Source organism: Phyllostomus hastatus, unplaced genomic scaffold (assembly GCF_019186645.2).
Source record: "Phyllostomus hastatus isolate PE091 unplaced genomic scaffold, TTU_PhHast_1.1 phas_contig_198, whole genome shotgun sequence".
Lineage (NCBI taxonomy): Eukaryota > Metazoa > Chordata > Mammalia > Chiroptera > Phyllostomidae > Phyllostomus > Phyllostomus hastatus.
Window position 1 is genome coordinate 2,040,281 of NW_025333715.1, and position 20,682 is coordinate 2,060,962.

The 20,682-nt window shown below is 57.2% G+C and overlaps 1 long non-coding RNA gene across 1 annotated transcript; it reads right to left on the reverse strand.

The window, feature by feature from the left end:
* Nucleotides 1-13,366: 13,366 nt before the first annotated feature.
* Nucleotides 13,367-20,415, reverse strand: LOC123816256. Its single transcript, XR_006785241.1, has 3 exons — nucleotides 20,248-20,415; nucleotides 18,805-18,977; nucleotides 13,367-13,604 (listed from the first exon to the last, which is right to left on the reverse strand). It is a non-coding gene; the product is annotated as an uncharacterized LOC123816256 (long non-coding RNA).
* Nucleotides 20,416-20,682: the final 267 nt, after the last annotated feature.

Below are 20,682 nucleotides of genomic sequence, written 5' to 3' on the forward strand. Positions count from 1 at the left end.
CTCTTCTGCGTCTGCCCCTCCCGTGAAGGAGGGTGGGCACTGCGGCCCCCGCCGTCCGGATGGGAAGGCCGAGGGCTGAGGTGACTGGCCGGGGGCCGCACAGCGGTTGACGGGGGACAGGTGGGAGGAAACCAGCCTCCCAGGCCGGCACTGTCCCGGGACAGCCTCCTGCCTCACTCTCACACAGTTGCCCGTGTCCGAAACACTCGGAATTTTCCCACAAAGATTTCCATGAAAATCAAATCGTGGGCTGGCCACGGGAAGGCGGCCTCGTGTTAATTAGCCTGGCTGTGCTCTCGTTCGCCCGCCCAGCTGGGGCATGTGTGACTGTGTGTGTGTTTTTATTTGCACACGCACTGGAACTCATGCCCACCAACACCAGGGGAGGCCCGTCTAGACAACCAGGTCCACGCGCTCCCCCCAGACCTGCTCGGAGCAGAGCCAGGAGCCACAGAGGCCCCGGCTGGGCTTCCACACGTCCGCTCAGCAGACTTGCCCCAAGGACGTCTTGTTATCTCCCAAACCAACTCTCCCCTCCAGGACAAAGGTCAGGCTGCTGGGTGACACAGAAGAGTGATTCATTCCGAGATGGCTGCTCTGGGAGAAGAGCCCCAGCCGGTCTGGGGGGTGCTGAGCCCTAGCATGGTCCAGCACCCAGAAGAGGACGGGGGATGTAGACGTGCTCCTTGGAGTGGGGTGGGGGTGGCGGCTAGGTGTTTGTAGCAGTCTCCGAGGCCACTCCGGGGCTGTGACAATAGCTCAGCATTGAAGGAAAGAAGTCTGATTGCATTTTCTCACTCATTGGCTCCTCCGAGTCTGACAGGGCTACCCCTGGGTCTTAAGTAATCTTCAACAACCAAATATTGGTATCCCCATGTTACTGATGAGAACCCAAAGGCCCAGAGAGGTTAAGAACCTTCCTGAGGTCACACAGCCCTCTGCAGACATTAGAGAGGTCTGTGCCCCGTGTGTGGTTACCCCGTCCCAAGGAAGCTAGCTCAGGGGGAACACGAGATGATTCTCAAGTCCTGCCAGGGTCCTGAGGGGCTTCCTTCCTGGGACCACACCCCAGCCCCACCCCACGACTGAGCGGCCCCATTAAAAGTCCAGTGTGTTCCTTCCTTCATTTAAGAAAGCGGTGTTGTCCCCTGAGTTGGACCTAAGAAGAATCACCTCCCCTCAGCCCTGGGTCTCAGTACTCCCTGCTCTCAAAGCCAGGCGGCTTAAGGAGGCCTTTGTCCACGCAAGAAGAAACCAGGAAAGGAAGAGCCCATTCTTGCAGAAAACATGTGTTTTCTGTTTACAGAGGGGCCTATCCAGTTCCCATGCTTTGTTCTTTAATATGGAGCCAAGAAAAAAAAATAAAATGTGCAGCTTCCTCTCCGAGGTACGTCGGAGGCTGGAAAATCTGGACCGCTGTGGGCACACTGTGCTGGCCGGGAGCCGGCCTGGTCAAGGCCTCGCGCCCTGACTGCTGCCAGCATCCAGCATCACCTGACCTTCGCATACCAACCTGGGAAACCACGTGGAGAGCCAAAGTGCCTCCCCGGTGCCTCCCAGGGAGGTGGTGGGTGGAGAGGAGAGGGGCAGGGGGCCTCCAGGTAGCTGGGGTTTGGTTTCTTCAGCAGGATCTGTGCGTGTCTTTGTGTGTGATGCCCTGGGGTGGCTTGCACGCACTTCCCGGCCCTGCGCACCGGCTTGGCCCACGTGGCTGGGCATAGGAGCCATCCTGGGCTCACCCACTTCCCCTCTTGTCAGATGCTGCATGCAGGGTGTCTTTTCCCATCACTGGAGCAGAGGGACCCTGGGTAATGGAAAGGTGGGAGCTAATTGGGCACAGACTTCCAGGCTCCTGGGGGTAGGGCTCGGGGAGGCTGGGCACCCTGAGAGTGAGCAGAAGGGTTTAACTCTGGCAGGGGGGAGCATGAAGCAGCAGCGCTCTAAGGTGAGGAACAGAGCTGGCGGCCAGCTGGCTCACGGAAAGGAAATTGCCATCACGTCACCAGGTCAGCGCTAAGTGTAAAAGCGGGGGCGCAAAATCGGGGATCTGGGGCCAAGCGCAGGCTGTGCGCCCCTTCTCTTGAGTGGCCCTGGGCAAGCCGGCGCCAATCTCAGGCCCTGCGCCGCAAGAGGTGACTCAATGAAGCTGCTCTAGGGAGTGATGAGATGACACAGGGCATGCGTCCCAGGCCTGCCTGGCACTGGGTTTCAAGAAACGATTTCTGGGACTTCAAACTTCTTTGAGGCGGGACTCGAACTTGCAGCTTAGGCCCCAGTCACTGCCAAAGGCGGAAGGAGCCAGGACAGACCTGGCTCGCTGTAAAGAGAGGATGACAGCGGACACCGAGGCAGAAAGGGAGCCTCGCGTCCCGCCTGCCACTGGGAAGGGCCGGTCCCCCACACCGCGCTTTCATCCTCCCGCCTTCTTTCCGGGACGAGCAGGCCTAGGGCGCGCGTCCCGGGGGACCCACTGGCCCGTCCCTCTGGGATTTCTGAACCCTCCCCCCGCCCCCGCCTGTGAGATCTCCAAGGCTGCCCCCGCACGCACCCCGCGCACCTGGGGGCGGGAGTTGGGGTGAGGGGGGGAAGGAATGAGGAAGACAGGAGGAAGTGCGCGCAGGACCTCCTCCCGGAGCCGCGCCCTTCCGCGGCAGCGCTCGGGAGCCTTGACCTTGCATGCCGCCCGCCCTTCCGTCCCGCTCCGGAAGCCAGGCGGCGCGGACGCAGCGTGGCGGCGAGGGGGCGGGGCCGGGAGAGGCCTTACGTGCCCCGGGGCGGGGCCTCTGCGCTATGGGCTCCGGAAGCCCGGGCAAGCCGCTCCAGCGCAGCGCGGGAGTCCGAGAGGGAAGCGGGGGTGGCGTGACTGTGGGCGTGGCCTGTTCTCCCTAGGGGCGGGGCGTCTGGCAGCGGTCTCCAATGCCTGGGCGGCGGGCTGTGCGGACGTAATGTCGCAATCCAAGGGGCGGGATCCGGGCGGAGCCGTAGCGGCCACAGGCGGGGGGGGGGGGGGGGCGCCCGCGCAGGTGGCCCTGGAGACCCGGGAAGACACTGCGGTGCTAGGGGCGGAGCTCTGTGCGGCCCACGCTGCCGCGTTGCCTTGTTTGCGTGTCCCGGCCTCTCTGTCTTGACCTGTGTGGCCTTTGCTGGCGTACCAGAGACATTTCAGTTAAATTTTATCTAATGCACATTTTTGTTACTTTAGACCATCATGTTTTAAAGTTTGATAATTATTTTTTTTCCTCCTCCCCAACCAGATAACCAGGCAGTGGACAATTTGGAAAACGTAGGAGTGGACAAATAAAAATGAGAAATCTTTCGGAATCTTACAGCTGTCAGCTCAGAGTGGGCCCTGGTCTTGAGTCTTTTTTTGCAACTAGATAGATTTTTAATTAACACTGTACATGCAATTAATGCTTTAACAATATGACTGCAATGCCATACATTTTCCTTTTTTACACAATTATATCTTTGAAACAAAAATGGTATCGTACTATACATCGCGTTTTGCAACATTCTGCTTTTGTGTATGGCTATGTTACAAATGTCCCCACATCGACAAGCGCTCACCTACAATGCTACTTACAATGTAAGTAACAATGTCACCTACAACGTAATCACACAGCCCAGTGTTGGGGGGAGTCAGTGTCTTAACCTGTTTGCTGTGATTGGACATGTATGGCCCCAGTTTCCATTTTTTCTGTCCTTCCACGGTGCACATCCTTGTAGCTAAATACTTGTGCACGTTCATGAAAATCCCTTATAAATCTGTAGGTGTGGAGTTGCTGAGTCAAAGAATATAATCGCTAACACTTCCTGTCTCCTCTTCTTTATGTTTCCCAAATATAAAAATAAATAAATGTTTTAACAAAGGATATGACCCAAGAACACAGAAAATTATCTCGCAATCAAATTATATAAAGAACTCAGCTTAATGAGAAACCCAATTAAAAAGAGGGCAAAGGACTTAAATAGACATTTCTCCAAAGATGGTATACAAATGGCCAATAAACACATGAAAAGATGCTCAACATCACTGATCATTAAGAAAATGCAAATCAAAACCACAATGAAATACCACCTCACGCCTGTGAAGAAGGCTATTAACAATACACAAAATAATAAGCATTGCTGAGGATGTAAAGAAGTGAGAACGCTGGTGCATTGTTAATGGGTATGCAAAATGGTGCAGGCGCTGTGGAAAACAGGGTGGCAGTTCCTCGAAAAACTAAACACAGAACTATCACACAACTCAACAATTCCACTCCTAGCTGGGCGTCGGAAAGAATGAAAGCAGGAACTTCAACAGGGAGTCATGCATCCATGTTCAGAGTAGAATTACTCAAAATGCACAAAGGGTGGAAACAAGTCAAACATCCATCAACACACGAGTAAACAAAATGCAGCCTATACGTAAAATGGAATATTATTCAGCCTTTAAAAGGAATGAAATTCCTTGCTACGACATGTTACGACATGGATGGATCCTGAAAACATTACGCTAGGTGGGATAAACTAGACACAAAAAGATAAATATCAAATGATTCCACTTACCTGAAGTACCTACATTAGTCCAATTCAAATTCACAGAGGCCAGAAGTAGAATGGGGGTTATCAGGGGTAGGAGGGAGGGAAGAATGAGGAGTCACCCCTGGCTGGTGTGGCTCAGTGGATTGATCACTGGCCTGGAAACCAAAAGATCACTGGTTCAAATCCTGGTCAGGTCCCATGCCTGGGTTGTGGGCCAGGTCTCCAGTTGGGGGTGTGCAAGAGGCAACTGATGGATGTTTCTCTCCCTCTCTTTCTCCCTTCATTCCCCTCTCTCTAAAAATAAGCAAAATCTCATTTTAAAAAAGAAAGGAGTTGATGTTTAATGGATACAGAGCTTCAGTTTGAGATGATGGAAAGGTTGGGGAACAGAGTGGGTATGATTACAAATATGTGACTGTGTTTACCTGTATTTAATGCTGCTGAAATAGTAAGTGGTACATTTTATGTTATGGATACCACACTCACAAAAAGACATCTCTGTTGGGGGAAAGATTTCTCTCAGGTGCCCATTGGGTGAGAAAAAGCCTGTACGTGTAGCAAGCTCTGGGGGTGACCCTGCCCAGGCAGTCAGGGACAGCCCTTCTTGGGGGCCCTGCTCGGAGGAAACAGGGGCCAAGCCACACCTCACACATCCAGCATTTTCCATAATGATTTCCAAGCTGCGAGAGAGAAACCTGCTTTGAGGAAGCCGTGAGTCACTGCGGATCTTTTATCTGAACTTGGTCTTTTCTTTCTGGACCATTGAAACACACACACACACACACACACACACACACACACACACACACACACTTGACTCTCTTTTCCTTAACTGCAAACACAATATGCGTTCATTGTCAACGATGTCGCCAATACAGCAAGGCGCCCATGAGAAAACAAATACAGAGAATCCCGACTCAGAGCAGCCGCGGCTGACATTCGGAGACATGCGTCGTGATCGCCCAGCCTTCCCCCTCGGCTCACGTGACGTCCTGAAACCCGGCGGCCCGACCTCCTGTTTTATAGCTGCATTTCCACGCATGCGCAATGAACAATTCACCTGCCGCTACAAGCACCGAGGTCTGCCTCCTGTTTGTGCCAGACTGAGGAGGACGGGGGTGGGGGGGGGTGTCACTCGTGCGCCTCCAGGTGGTGGTGGCGGGGCGTTGCGAGCCCTGGCACTGGCACGGGGGATCGAACCCAACACCTGGGTATGTGACTTGACTGGGAATCCAACCCGCAACCTTCCCGTTACAGGACAACGCTCCTGTAACCCACGGAGCCACCTGGCCAGGGCGCTATAGCCCACTCTTTAACAACTGCAGGAGCACCTGTGGCTCAGGGGTCCCCCAGGTAGCCTTCACCTTGCCCCCCATTGCGGGCCGGCGGGGTTATTTCCGATGTGCTGCTGTGAGCACCCGCAGCCCAGCTCCGGTAATTCCCTCCGGGAGCCCCTGGGAGAGCGACTGTAATGCAGAGTGCTTGCTTTTTAAAGGCGCTTGAACGCACCGCCCCTGGCCCTCCAGGAAGGGTGAGAGCCGTATTCCAGCACCAGCAGCCATGAGTGTGTGAAAGTGTGGTTTTTAGGTAGAGACAGCTCAGCTCTACCCAGCAGGAGGCCTGTCGCAGCAGGACCCCCACTGCTCCTGTGGCCCTGCTGGAGGCTGGAGACACACTGTTTTCGCCTTTGCTCAACAACCCGAAGGAGCCGGGGTGGGTGGGTGGGGGGGTGGTCAGGGGAGGCCTGACTCTGAGCTCTGTGGCCCTGGCCCCAAGGCCCCTGACCCCATGGCCCCTGACCCTGGGGAAGGCTGACCACTACTTGCCCCTGGAGGCCACTGAGTTCTTTTCACTGCTTGTTTGCTGGCACTGTCGGGGCCGTTTGGACCGCCTCCGGGGCAGGGTGGGCAGAGCCCTCCGACTCGCCCCCAGAGCCGGGTGGCTGGCTCTTCACTGGGGCTTGGAGGGCGGTCCACCATCGTAGGGTCAACAGTCTCGGCACTTTTCTGCTGTGGAGCAGGACTCCTCCATCGAGCCGTCCCACCCGGGCCCACCCCAACCCCAGAAGCCTCTCCTCCATCAGGACCCCCGGCACACCAGCACAGGGTGTCCTGTGTGACCCTCCCATGGCCACTGCTCTTGGCCTAGTCACATAGGGGCTCAGCCAAAAACCTGAGGCCCCCTTGGGGCACCCTCTGCACATTCATGCATCCTGGCTACGAGCAAAGCCGCCAGGGACACCAGAGACACAAAGTCTTGGCTGTCCTTCCTCTGAGGCCCCCATACTCATAATCAGCCCATCCTTCCCCCGGGCCACAGCCCTCCCTCACCCAGAGACTCATCTCCCTAACTGCTGCCAGCCCCTACCCTTCTTAAAACCCTCTGATGCCCCATGTGCCTGCTTACCTCTCATGCCTCTTCTCCCATGCTTTGCTTTCCGCGTCGCTGCCTCCCATTTCCCCCACCACGTGCTGTTCCCTCTGGAGGGGATGCTCTTCCCATCCACACTGCCTCCCCAGCTTCTGCCCTTCCTCCTGCTGTAATAACAAAGTAGCTAATGTTATTGTGCAAGTACCTGCACAAGTTTCAGCTCAGCTACCACCGCCTCCAAGAAGCTTTCCAGGATTGATCCTGTGGCAATGGCAAGCCACCCCTGCAGCACCCAACCGTTCCAGCCTTGGTAACAAGTCTTGCATTGCAGCCCCCCCTGGGCTGTGAGCTTCCGGAGAGCAAGGCCCTGAGTCTTTGGGGTCCTCAGAGCCCAGCACGGGGCTCGCTGCCAGTGTGACGTCTGTCCCATTCGGGGGGAGCAAGTGCCGGACCACACGGCCCGGTTGGAGCCGGCAGCCGGCACCAAGGTGAAGAGGCGTACTGGCTAGAAATGAGTTCAGACCCCCCGGTGTCAGGTGTGCGATCGTCTGGAATCGAGAAAAAGCTTGGAATTGCCCTGGCTGGTGTGGCTCAGTGGGTTGAGTGCCAGCCTGCAAACCAAAAAAGATTGCCGGTTCAATTCCCGGTCAGGGCACATGCCTAGCTTGTGGGCCAGGTCCCAGGTTGGAAAGTGTGTGAGAGGCAACCAATCAAATTTCTCTCCCTCTCTTTCTCCCTCCCTTACCCACTCTCTAAAACATAAATAAAGTCTAAAAAAGCTTAAAAAAAAGAAAAAAAGAAAAGCTTGGAATATGTTCTTGAGGGAGGGGGATTAAAAAGGAGAGGAAAGCCAACAACAGTATTCACCTCCCTGCCACTTAGGAGGGCAGTTGTTTTCCTCTGGGCCTCAGGCCTCCTCAGGGCCACGCCGCTGTCAGTGTTCTCCGAGGGACCTCCGGCTCCGAGTCTGGGTGCGGAATTTTCGTGGTGATCACCGACGGCGCCGTCCTCCAGTTGGCAAAACGTCCACGGCACGGCCTGCCGCTGGGACTGCGGACGAGCCTCGGTCTCGGACGCCTCGCCAGGCCTGGGCACAGGCGCTGCCCTCTGGGTCCGGTGCTGGGAACTCGCTGGCCCGGGGCAGGACGGGGCTAACGCCCTGATGCTGCACGTCCCCCCGTCTGCTCCTTCCACGTCGGATGCACTGGGACAGACAGACGGAAGGGCATCCACGCTTTGTCCCCCCTGTGGCCTGGGAGAACTCTGTCACAGCGGCAAGGCACCCCGAGGACCATCTTCCTGGTCCGCTCACTGCTAGGGACATAGCACCCTGCGTCGGCCTCTGGCAGCTTCCAGGTCAGAGGGGCGCAGTGGAGCCAGGGGGCCCGGCAGGGGACCCACGTGGTCCAGCGGGGTCAGAAAAGCTGCCGTGTGACGAGGCGGGGATGCCACGGGGTGGGGGGGACCCCTCCTCGGGGCGGCCTGTCCGGCACAACTGTGTCAGTTTCCTGGGGGTCGGGGGGAAGGACAATCAGGAGGACATGGCGAGCCAGGCAGGACACCACGTTTGCTCGGTACAAAGAAATGGCCTTTATCTTGGGATGGTCTTCCTCCTACAAAAGTAGGTTTAAACACATCCTCTCAAAAAAGGGAAATTATAATTGTTCTAAAGGCTCCAACATGGAAAAACAGAAAGTTGGCAATTTTCAGTAGGTCTGCAGTATTCCCTTTGAAATTTGACCAGTCTGCGGATTCCAGATGTCTGAGGACCCTTTCTTGTGGGCGGGCTCCCCTGGCTCTGCACTGAGGCCCCCGGGGTGGGCAGCCCCTGGCCCCCACTAAAACCCTGCTGTGGCTCCCTACTGCCCTGGGGCTGGAACCAAACACCTTATCCGGGCAGTTGGGAGGGGGGCGGAGGCAGGGTCACTGGCAGCTTCCTGGAGGAGGCGCTCACAGGTGGAGCTAGTCAGTGGGTGCAGAGCGGAGGGAGAAGGGAGGGGCGGTCAGGGGGTCCAGTCAGAGCGGGAGCGGGGTCCTAGGCTGGGCTTCCCGGCCAACCACTCTCCCACGGGCGGGGGGCTCCTGGTAGGAGGGGTGGAAGGCACCTGGCAGAGAGGGTTGGAGAGTGGGGGCGGGGGACTTGGGGCCTCGTGGGTACGTTAGGGGGCTCCTGGCAGGGAACGTGGGGGGCTCCCAGCCAGGCCGCCGGCCCAGACGCGCTGCCAGGCTGATTAACATGGGCGAGGGGCGCTGGCGCGGGGGCGCCGCCGGCCGAGCTGGCACGTCCCTCGCGGGCCCAGCTGGCCGGGCCGAGACACAAAGCGCCTCAGACGGCGGCGGCGCTCGGCCATTCACGCGCAGGGGCGGCCCAGGCGCAGGCGGCGAGGAATTCCCGCCGCCGGGTCGAAGAATAGCGCCTGGGCCAGGAGGGGCTCGGCGGCCCGGCGCTCCTGACCTTGAACCTTTGTGACTGGAGCGAATGCAAATCACGGCGGGGCCGCGCCAAGCCCCGAGGGCGCTGCGCCGCCCGGGGTGTCCGGGGGAACAATGCGCCACTGTCCCCGCGCGGCGCCGCGGGAGGGGAACGGCGCGGGCACGCACCCGGCGGCGCGGCGGGGAATGCCAATGCGGGCCCACGGGCGGGGCTGGCCTGAGGCCCGGAGGCGACCCCGCTTGTGCCCTTGGCCCGTGTGGCTGCGTCCCAAAGATCCCAGGTTCTTTTAGGTGACTGCTGTCCTTTCTTTGATTCGTTTTATTTTTGTGTTAAATCCTGTAATTGGCCGGTAACAAAATAAATGTGCCCCAGTAACAGCCTCACCCCGGAGAGAACCGGCGCTTCGGGGGAGGGGAGGGGGCTGTCCCCTTCTCCTTCCCCTCCTGGGGCGCATTCCTTCTCCCCGCAGTTCAGCATCTTGCCTTTGTCACCGGGCAGAAGCATGTCCTTTTGTCATCGACACCGGTCACCAGTGTCCCTTTAAAAGGCTCCTGGTACTGTTCTCCTACGCTGTGCCCAGTCCCTGCTTTCTCGGGGGTCCCCACCACAGGGACACCAGCTTGTCAACAGCATCCCATCAGTCCCATAAGTCGCCTTACACGGAGGAAAGAGCTGAGGGGCCTCTGCACGTCGCTGAATTGGAAGTTGCTAGACTGAGCCCAGAAAGGCTGTGCTGGGCCAGACCGAGGGCGGGCAGGAGGGCGCCCGCGGCCACCGGGCACCGTCCCCACCAGAAAGCCCGCGTGCCGCCCAGGAAGCCTAGGCTGGTTCTTCTGCACGCGTGCATGACCAAGGGGTTCCGGCACCTTCCGTTCATCTGAATCGGACGCATTCAAAATGGGAGGCGGAGCCCGGGTGCAGAGCCTGGTGTCCCTGCCCTGAAACCGGCCGCTGACCGGTCACTTGCCCCCCTGGGACTCGGCGTCCTCATCTGATCAGGGGTCCGGCGCCTGCTTGCCCATCTCACGGAGGCAGGGGACATGCCCAGCGTGAGGGAGGCCCCTGTGTGCGAGTGCACGCATACGTGCATGTGTGCACGTGAGTGTGTACTTGTGCAGGTACGTGTGCAGATGAGTGTGTGCGGGCGTGTGTGCGTGCGGGGAGTGCACACATGCGTCCGCCCCCACCGGGGTGCTGCGGCCCCGCTCTGCCCTGGACAGGGCCCGGGGCAGGCGCACGAGGTTCCCAGGAGGGGACCTCAGGCAAGGCCCTCCCTTGCTAGGCCTCGGTTTCCCCAGGGGTTGAACGGGGCGGGGAGGGGGGTGCTGCGGACCGGCTCCGTGGAGCCGCTTCTCAAAGAAGGGACTAGAGTGCATGGCTCCTGAGCTGCCTTCACTGTGTGCCAGCAGCTGCCTCACCCACCGAGGACTGCTTTGGGCTGGACCCCGGGACAGAGTCCCCAAAGGGCATGAGACCCCGTCACTGTCCTGGGGTGGGGGCTCAGAGCCTGGCTGGAGGCGGAGGGTGGGCGGGGACAGGAAAGGGGGCAGGTGGTGAGGGTGTGAGGGAGAACGCCAGGCGGGCGGGGGGCAGGGTGCGGCAGGAGAGCCGATGAGATGGTGGAGGGGCCCGGAAGGCTGGGGGGGGGCGGCGGGCTGCCGAGCACTCCAGGCAGAGGGACTGCTGTGGGGACAGAGGGAGTGCTTAGGACACGGGGGCACTCCTGGCAGAGGGAGCACACCAAGGGCAGGGGGCTCTCCAGGGGGAGGGAATATTCTAAAAGGAAAAGAACACGGAGCATGCACTCTGGGAAAAGCCCTTCCTCAGGCAATTTCGCTGCTTCTTGGCGTTTCTCTGCACCGCCAGGTCCTGGGGCAGGGGCAGCTGGATTAGAAACAGCCAAGGAAAAATGAAAGACAGGAGCCAGTCTGGCTGAGGCCGGGGTCAGGGCTGGGGTGGGGGCGGGGAGTGAAGAGCTGTTTCCCTTGAGCTGCAGGCACAGGCGCAGGCGCAGGCAGGCAGGGCCCCTGCCGCCCTCAGGGCAAAGGCCGCTTCTCAGCCCCAACCTCCAGGTCCCTGCGGCCCGTGGGGTCTGCGGGCCTCACAGGCGCCGTGCGGGCTGCCAGGGCTCCGGTGCTCTCAGCATGGGCACCACCAGGAGGCCAGAGGGCGCCTGGCAGAGGTCCTGGGCAGGACTGAGGGGTCAGGGAAGGCTTCCTGGAGGAAGCGATGGCAAAGGGTTGATCTGATTCTGGCAGGGGAATGGCCGCAAGACAGCAGGGACAATGGCCCAAAGCTCCCAGGGTGGGCGAGGATGGAACAGCCCAGCCCAGGGAGCCCCAGGGGCCCCAGGTCCACTCTCCCTGCCCGCAGCTTGCGCAACACCTGGCTGCTCTGGGGACTGAGCCGAGACATCCGGAGGAGGCTGGGGAGAGCGGAGGGGGCCCACTCTGAGTTCTCAAGTTCTTTGTACTCGTAACAGTAAAATACGATTTTAATAAAATTGGGAAGTCACGGTTGACTGGCCTTCACTTCCAAAGACACGTTTTGAAAGCAGACAAAACCCAGGAAGGCCGAAAGCCCCACGTGTCCGCCGCCGCTGTCCTTCCCTCCTGTGCCTCAACTGATACTGGGGTGTCTGGGTGCGTTGGATGGGCCCGGCCCCCGGCACCACGGCCCCTGGCTCCCCACCCACTGCCGAGGAGACTCAGGCCCTAGGGGCCCTCGTCTAAGGCGAGAGGGCCAGGGAGGGAACCAGGCCTCCCGCCCTCCTGGTCTTTCCACTACTTCACCGGATTCCTCGGGAATTAGCAATGGAAAAGCCGTCCCACGCTGGGGGAAGGAGTGAGTCATGTTTTCCATCCGGGCTCCTGGGAGCACCTGGGACGTGCCGAGTCCCCCGCCCCGGACTGTGCAGAGGAGCTGGGTTATGTCCCCCCCCCCCGGGGGGACAGTGAAGGAAGACACTCTGGCTGTGCTGACGTCATGGGTGGGGCTCTGGTGTGAAATCAGCACCGGAGGCCACCAGCTGGCGGTGGCCCTGACCTCCTCTTGGCTGTTAAGGTCCTGCAGCAGAGGGGATGGGATCAGGGGAATGGGTGGCCTGAGGGTGACGGCAAGGCCTCAGAGGCGCGGGAGGGCAGGAAGGAAGCGCCGCCGCACGGATCCAGCCCCACAGCACACCCCGCTCTTGTCCCGGCAGACACAAAGGCCGGGAAGCTCGCACGGGGGCTGGCCTGCCTGGGTGCGACCCCGGCTCACTGCCCACTGGTCCTGGCCCGTGGGCAGTGGCTTCTCCTCCCCAGGCCTCGGTTTCCTCCCCTGTGAGATCAGACAGCAACCGTAGCACGGTGCCGGGCATGCGGTCTGCGCTCCGTCAACACCAGCTCCCATTGGCTGCCCGTCCTGGGCTCATCACCCACTCCCTCAGGCCTGTGCTGTCATGGACGCATGTCAGCTCCATCCTTTCTTCCCTGTCTCTGCAGGTCCCTGAGGCCTGAGGTCCCAAACTGCTCCAGGTGGAATGAGCTGGGAGCCAGAGAGAAGGGGCCTGGGTCTCTGAGACCCGTCAGGGGGTCCAGGCAAGGCCTGCTGGGCAGGGGACAGGCAGATTCAGACTCCGAGGCCCGCAGCTCCGAGGGCGGCCTGAGGGCTGGGAGGGAGGTGGCAAAGAAGGGTGTTGGTCCCTCCGGCTGGCAGGAAGTCACCCTCGGTATCCCGGGCTAAGCCGGCTTCCTCCCCCACTCCCTTCTCTCTCTATGAACTCTCCCAGTATCTGCTCTGGGCTGGTCCCCGGGGTAGGTGCTGGAGGCAGAGTAGACCCAACACCCCGACTGTTGCTTCCTGCTTGCGGGCCGTAGCCAGGGCCGCAGGCGGTGAGCAGACAGCCCAGAGCAGCACTGTCCCGGGGCCCTGTCTGTGACGGTGGGGCGTTCTCTAGCCCAGCTGCCCGATCCAGCAGCCGCCGGCCGCGCGTGACTTATTGAGCATTTGAACCGCATTCAGTGGAGCTGAATTTTAAATGTTATTTCCTTTTAATTCATTCAAATGTGATGTAAACAGTCCCACACTGGACGGCCCAGTTACCACCTCGGGCCGCCACTTTGTGTTAATAAGCACCCGCTGCATTTATGACATCCCTGCAGACTCGGGAGCCTGCTTGGGTGATCTCTCTCTCTGTCTCCAATGGCCCACGCCTGTCCCGTCTGCTGTCCCGGAAAGCAGAGCCCGAGACGGGGACGTGGCTGCAGGCAGTTCCGCCGGAAATGCGATCCTGGGGAAACCAATGAAGATGCGTTATCCAAGGGGTCACGGCTACCGGGGCAGGTGCGGAGTCCTACGGGCACTTCCGGGGCACCACGGTCACTTCCGGGACACCACGGGCACTTCCGGGGCACTACGGGCACTTCCGGGGCACTACGGGCACTTCCGGGGCGCCGAGGAGATCCGTCTCCGAGCTGTCTGCCGGGGCGCGGGCTCTGGGGAGAGCATTTGCCCGCAGCTCCTGCGCGCCGCTGGGCAGCAGCGCGGCAGTTTCCGGCGCCGCGGCGGGTGTGCGGCTGAGAGCGCCGCCCTCATCTCCGTCCGCCCCTGCGCGTCCACTGCACGTGAGCACGGCGGCCGGCCTGGGTGGCCCGGCCGGTGAGGGACCCAGACCCGAGCTGCCGTGGGTCCCTTCGCAGCGTGGCCCTCGCTGGGCGGTGGTCACTGCCGCTGCCTGCTCGTGGCATCACCGCCTTGGGGACGACAAGAGGCGTCCAGCGAAGCCCCCGGTTCCTGCCTGCCCCCCACCCCCCAGCCGAGCTCCTCTGGAAAGGCAGCTCAGTTACCTGCCGGGACGCCGGCCGGCGTTTGGCCCGGCCGCGCCCTGGTAGGAGAAGGCCCGAAGCACCCGTGTGTAGCTGAGGCCCAGAGATGACTGGAATGTTGGGTTTGCTCCCTGGTGGAAGCCTCCCTCTGAGGGGACCAGGGTCTTGAACTTGACAAAGCCTGAGGCTGCGGGGTGGCTGGACTCGCTGTTTCCTGTGGTCCCGGGGCCAACGTAGTCCAACCCCGGGGACACGGTGCCGTAGGTCCACGCTTATCCCTTACCCTCCGGCACTGAAAGCCACTTTCGGTCCACCAGCTTTTGGAGGATGAGCAATGGGTGTCTGAACGGAGAGTAAGTTCTATAAAAAAAGAATTCCTGTCTGCGATGGTCATCAGAACAACGTTGGACTCAGAATCGGAACTTGGTTCATATTCGCAGAATAAATAATGTAAGTAACTTCAAGTGGAATTTAGTATCGGTGATACGTATGATAAAGAAAACATTGTCCAAAAAGTATAAGACCGTCACTGGGGGACTTCCGGTCAAGATCGTGGCATAGGTAAACACAGCTCCTCGCACAACCACATCAAAGTTACCACTAAAATATAAAACAACCGCCACTCGGAACCATCGGAAATTGAGTTGAATGGAAGCCTGGCAACTGCGGAATTAGAGAACCACATCCATCCAGGCTGGTAGGAGGGGCGGAGATGCAGAATGGGCTGGTCCCACATCCACGTGTGGTGGGTGAAAATTCAGCAGGGATATCTCGGGGAGTGAGGAGTCCCAGCCACACACCAGCCCACCCAGCCCAGCATTCCAGCGCCGGGAAGATAAGTCCCTGTAACTTCTGGCTGCAAAACCCAGCAGGGATTGAGTCGGTGGAGGAAACTTCTGGAGTCTTAAGTACTTCCTCTTAAAGAATCCACACACGGACTCATTCGGACTCACTCCCTCTGCGCTCCAGCACCGGGGCAGCGGTTTGAAGAGCACCAGTGTCGTACAGGGAGGAACTGAAGTCTGGCTTCAAGGTGAGAGCTGGGCGACAGCTTTCTCCCAGACAGAGGCAGACAGGTGCCATTACTCCTTTTCTGCACCTGGCCCCCACAGAGCCACAGAGCCCGCAGGCAGGTGTCATGTCTGAGACCCCATCAACCCGGCTCACGCTGTTTGCCCACCCTGGAGATCCTCAGAGACTCCGCTCCACCCAACTTACAGGCCCACTGAGGCGGCTTTTCCATATGAATGGCTGGTCTTGGCTCACACTTCACAGCTTCCTAAATCCTCTCAAACAAGTACCAGCTGAACTCAGTGAGCCCGCAGCATCTACTGCTAAGTGGCCCCAGGCCCAGCGCTAGCAGCAGCCAGACTTAGATTCACAGCTTGGCTTTGCCTGAAAATCTCCAAGCCCAGCACAAGCAGTGGCCATCTCAGATTGCTTTATAGCTCAGGTAGGGTGGGCCCAAGCAAGACACAGGTTGGGGCTGACCTTGGGCCGCACTACCCGGGAAACCTGAGAGCTTACACACCCCGTAAATAGCTACAGACCCTGTTGGAGCACCACCACCCTGCCCCTGCACAGCTGAGCCTCCATGGAGGGTGGATATTGGTGGTCAGTGGTCACAGCCAGTCCTTGCAGCTGACTGGCCTGGGTAAACCCCTCCCAGTGACCAGCCAACAGCAATTGGGGATCAAGTACAAGAGGAGGGTGTACGCAGCCCACACAAGGAGCACACCTCAAGTACCCAGCCTGGGTGATAGGGGAGGCTGTGCCACTGGACTCCACAGGACACCCACTGCATTAGGCCCCTCTACCAAGGCAATGGAGCCATGGCAGCTCTGCCTAACACACAGAAACAAACACAGGGAGGCCGCCAAAATGAGGGAACAAAGAAACGGCCCAAATGACAGAACAGGTCCAAACTCCAGAAAAAGAGCTAAACAAAATAGAGATAAGCAATCTATCAGATACAGCGTTCAAAACACTGGTTATAAGGATGTTCAAAGAACTCAGTGAGGATCTCAGCAGCATGAAAAATATCCAGTAGGAAACAAAGGATACACTAATTGAAATAAAGAACAATTTACAGGGAAACAACAGTAGAGTCGACGTAGCCAAGAATCAGATCAATGATTTGGAACATAAGCAAGCAAAAAAACAACCGATCAGAATAAGAAGAAAGAATCCAGGAGGATAATGAAAGAAAACTTCCCTAATTTGGTGAAGGAAATAGACACGCAAGTCCAGGAAACACAGAGAGTCTCAAACAAGGTGGATGCGAAGAAGCCCATCCCAAGACACATCACAATTAAAATGCTGAGGCTAAAGATAAAAAGAGACTCTTAAAAGCAGCAAGAGAAAAGCTGTTAGTTACCTACAGGGGAGTTCCCCTAAGACTGTCAGCTGCGTTCTCAAAAGAAACTTTGCAGGCCAGAAGGGCCTGGCAAGAAACATTCCAAGTCATGAAAAGCAGGGACCTACGGCTAAGAGTGCTCCACCCAGCAAAGACATCATTTAGAATCAAAGGGCAGAGAAAGAGCTTCTCAGATAAGGAATAACTAAAGGAGCTCATCATCATCAAACCATTATTATATGAAATGTTCAAGAAATTTGTTTAACAAAAAGGAGATCAAAACTCTGAACAATAAATTGGCAATACATACATATCTATCAACAGTGGAACCTAAAAAACAAGCTAAGCAAACAAGAAGAACAGACAGAACCATGGATACGGAGAGTGTTTTGATGGTTGCCAGATGGAAGGGGGCCCTGGGGATAGGGGCAGAGGTGAGGGCAGTAAGAAGTACAAACTGATAGTCACAGAACAGCCCTGGGGATGTAAAGTACAGCACAGGACATGGAGCAGCCAAAGAACTTACTCATGACCCATGGACACAAACAATGGTGGGGGGACTGCCTGAGGGAGTGGGTGGTGCTGCATGAGAGGGGAAAGGTGAAAACTGGGACAACTACAACAGCATAATCAGTACAATATAATTTAAAAAAATTTTTTTAAAGACTGTCACTGGGATGAGTGGATCAGCAAACAGAATAGAAAAATCTAGAAAGGAATGAAGGCGTGGGGCATAAGTTTCCCTGCGTAGGCATTTAGTTATCTCCTTTTAATCAGGGGTGGAGAAATTGACAACTCTTCTGAAAAATGACATGACATTAGACCCGTGTTTCTCTTCTTGAACCAAAATAAACTTGAGACGGATTAAGAATCTTAAGGTAAAAAATGAGGCCATAAACACACTGGGAGAAAATATAAACATTGACATAATTTCAGGTGAATAACAGTCTTCCTAAGCAACGACACCCACATCAGCGGGATCTTTTAAATAACATAGGGCTTTGCTATATAAAAATAAAAATTTTCCACATGGCGCCCTGTGTGGTGGGGCTCAGTGGGTTGAGCACCGGCCTGAGAACCAAAAGGTCGCCAATTCCATTCCCAGTTGGGGCACATGCCTGGGTTGTGGGCCAGGTCCCCACCTGGGGACCAAAAAAAAAAAAAAAGTCCACTTGGAGAGAAACAACATAGAGATGAAAGGCAAACAGCAAACAGGGAAAAGTATGTGCCGGCCAAAGTACAGTTGATCCCTGAATGATACGGGTTTGAGCTGCGTGGTCCACTCATACGTGGATGTTTTTCAAGAAATCTCTCTACTGTTAGTGACGCACAGCTGGAAATCCACAGATGAGAAGGGCCGACTTTGTGTGTTGGTCTGCACCGCGGTGCAGAGGGCGCGTGAGCATTCGTGGGTTTCGGCGTCGGTGGGGGGTCCTGGACCCAGTGCCCCGTGGATACCAAGGGACAATTACATTTCAGGGGAGTCAAAAGTTCCACATGGATTTTCAACCGTGTGGGGGGTCAGTGGCCCCACACTATTCAAGGGTCAACTGCAGTTCTAGCTCAACACACCGACACCCCCTTGCAAATCAACAAGGCAAACTATTTGCACAGGAAACGGGGAGGAAACTTACAGATGAGAAAGTTCAAATCTCCAGTGTGTCCATGGAAAAGGTTTAATTTCAAAGGACGCAAAGTCATCAAAGATAAGACTCTAAACTATTAAGTTGGAAAAGCTCATAGGAAGATTAAAGAAAGTGCTTATGAAAGATCCCAAGTGCCAGCGAGAGCGCAGGCCAAGAGCACTCTCGGGCTGCTGGGGACACGGGTCAGGAGGACGTCCTGGAGGCGGGGGGCGGGGGGGGCCGAGTTTGCTCATTCAACAAATATTCACGGAACTTCTCCTTCCGTGCCAGGCACGTGGTGACCATGCAGCCCTGGTCCCTGGTCCCTGCCCCCTGCCCCCACCGCCTGGCCAGTGTCGTGGGGGGGGCAGCGGTGGAGGAAGAAACTGCAGTTGTAGAAAGCAGTGTTTATATATGTGTTTAAAAGGGGGTTCCAACCTGGGCAGGGTTATTGGGGGGACTGTCCTTGGGGCAGGGGGGTGAATCTGAAACTGAGTCTAGCAGGAAGAGGAGGACTGAGTGAGAAGGATAGCGAGGAAAATTGTCCCGGGCAGACAAAACGGCCATGTGAAAGTTCGGACGGATCCGGGGTCTGTGTTTCCCCGGGCCGAGCTTCCGGTTTTGGATCTGCTACAATGTATTCTTCAACAGCCAGTGTTCAGACAAAAAGTATTAGACCCTTACCCGTGTGGGTCAGTGGGCTGGGCATCCTCCCGCAAAACGGAAGTCCCTGGTTCCAGTCCCGGTCAGGCCACAGACCTAGGTTGTGGGTTCGGTCCCCGGTCCGGGAGCGTCTGAGAGGCAGCCAATGCTCCAGTGCCGATCAGTGTTTCTCTCCCTCCTCCCTTCCCCTGTATCTGAAAATAAATAAAATCCCAAAAATTAAAAAGAAAAACAAACACGAAAGTGTGTCTCACAAAGCCAGCCCACAGACAGGAACTCTGAGTGGGCCCGGCCTTCAGACTCAGCGGTTCCGTGCTCAGGCAGCTGCTAGAAACATGTTCAAAGAACTCAAGAAAATTACGTTCAGAGGAAAATATGTTCACGGAGTTGAGTGGGAATATGGTGTCGACCTGGCCGCTGTGGCTCGGTTCCCCTCCTGGTCGGGGCACAGGCCGGGTCGCAGGCCGAGTCCCTGGTCGGGGGCGAGCGAGAGGCAAGACTGATGTCTTCCTCCCTCCCTTTCCCTCTCTCTAAAGATAAATAAATACAGATTTTTAAAAACAAAGAAAATGTGGCGCCCATGCGTGCACAGACAGGGAATCTCTGCGGACAAGCGGGAACTATTCGCGGACATTTCAGGGCGGAGAGGACGGGAACGGGAAGGTTGCAAACTCCCGGGACGGCCTGCATTTCCGGGCGGTGACCGGCAGGCTGGGCGCCCCCTGGAGGCGAGTCGGCAGAAAGGCTCCAACCCGGAGAAAAGGGAGAAAGGAGACCGCGTGGAGAAGGAACAGAGAGCCCCAGAGACCCCCCGGGGTCGCAGGGCGTGCACACGGCGCCCCAGGCGGAGATCAGGCAGACGCAGGGACAGAAAAAAACCCGAGGAAACAGTGCAAAGTGTCCCAATATTCATGGAAACCATTAAGTTACAAATCCAAGGAGCTCGACGAACCCCAAGCAGGGTAAACCAGGACAAAGCCACTTTTAGGTAAATCGAGGTCAGGCTTTGGAAAGCCAGAGGACGAGTGAAAAGCTCGGGAGGTTTGCAGGGGGAGGGGAAACCCCCCAAAACCAAAAACCTTGTTCTCTGAGGGGGGATTGTGCTGTGGTGCACGACTGGCTTCTCGTCAAGGAACAAAGAGGAATCCAGAGGTGGTCCGAGAGCCCAGAGCAGACCCTGGCGAGGAGAGAGGGAGCTGGTACTTGGGGGGCACCGAGGGGGCATCCCGGGCCTGCAGGCAGACGCAGGGCTCAGGTGGGACCACCCGCCCGCCAGGCAGGAGGAGGGAGAGAGCGAAAAGAAAAACCTCAACAATGTACACCAGGGCACGGGACAGTGGGATTCCAGGACGCCCAGAATAGAGAGAAAACAATTCTAAAATGATGGAAAATTATAGATTACCGTACTAGCAGGTTTTTAGAATTATGAAAAGATAACGAAGTAGTATACGGTGCAGCAAGTACCGATGGGAGTGTTTCCGCGGTCACCCCGTGAAAGTGGAAGCTGCGGAAACCCAACCGAGAGGCTCACGGTACTTGTCCGAAGCGAATTCGGCACCACGGACCCGTAACCGGGTGCAGTCCGGGAGTGGGCCGCCCGAAGGCCGCTCCTGTGCCGCCGGGCGGACTCCTTCCTGCCCTCCCCGCCCGCCCGCCACCCGCACGGCTGTCCTGCAGCCGCTCTGCGCAGCGCTCCGCCCATCTCGTGGGTTCCCTTATGAGAAGAGTTTGGCGGAAGAGTTTCTGTTTTCGTGAGAAGTGTGATTTAGCTTCTTTAAAAATTATTTTTTTAACAAGAATTTGAATTCATAACATGTGGAATACAAGTGCAAAAGGAACTCCTATGCATAACCCCCCCCAAAAAACCAAAAACAAAAACAATTAAAAACGAGCAAATTA